Source organism: Poecilia latipinna, unplaced genomic scaffold, assembly GCF_001443285.1.
Source record: "Poecilia latipinna isolate Pla-1442-1.1 unplaced genomic scaffold, P_latipinna-1.0 Scaffold3521, whole genome shotgun sequence".
NCBI classification, from domain to species: Eukaryota; Metazoa; Chordata; class Actinopteri; order Cyprinodontiformes; family Poeciliidae; genus Poecilia; species Poecilia latipinna.
The window spans coordinates 23,570-24,273 of NW_015116137.1; the positions used below are offsets into that span (position 1 = coordinate 23,570).

The 704-nt window shown below is 33.8% G+C and overlaps 1 protein-coding gene across 1 annotated transcript in view; it reads left to right on the forward strand.

Moving 5' to 3' along the window:
• Positions 1 to 548: 548 nt before the first annotated feature.
• LOC106941154 (C-type mannose receptor 2-like) overlaps positions 549 to 704 on the forward strand; it is a 9,181-nt gene continuing 9,025 nt past the window's right edge. Inside the window, exon 1 of the mRNA XM_015024095.1 lies at positions 549 to 600. The gene's annotated coding sequence lies outside the window, so the exon portion shown is untranslated. The remainder of the gene's footprint in view (positions 601 to 704) is intronic.

Below are 704 nucleotides of genomic sequence, written 5' to 3' on the forward strand. Positions count from 1 at the left end.
ATATATATATGTCTGTGATTCATGTTGTTCACCTGCTGCACTAAAACACATGTGATTTGTCAACTTGCTGGGTTTTTAACAGATAAAATAACAATTTAGCTAAATGTAATGTGAAGCAAAAATTGGCAAATTAAAAACTGGATTAAAAAAAAAAGGTAATTTTATCTGGATTTCTTGGTGTTCATTTCAAAGCTGGTGAATAAAGATCAGTTTTCACACTGGAGCTGCTTTTCTCACATTTTGATCAGTTTGATCTCTAAACAAACTGTAATAAACTATTATTTTCTTTTCAGAAAGGGAAATAGAAATGATGCTGCATGTGCAGGAGCCTCATCAGGAGCACGTGATGCTGAATACAGACAGTCAAAGTTTTCCTGGTCATTTTCCCAACCTGCAGAGTTTGATGCATCTAATAAAGGTTTTTGCTTCCTCTTCCTGGATTAAAATCTGATACACGTTTCTTCCCTGTTTTGAATATTTAAATGACTAAATAATGAAAAGTTGCTGGGAAAACTACGATACCAACAGTTTATCTGGGAGAGTTTACAGCTGAACATCAAGAGAGGAGCATCAGTTCACTGAGGGACAAAGAGAAGAAATGTAAGTTTCAGATCCCAGTTTGTTTGTAAACTCATGAATAATAAGATTATTTTTATTTAGAACTATGCACATGTTCAGCTAAAACAGAGTAGTGCTATATTTAC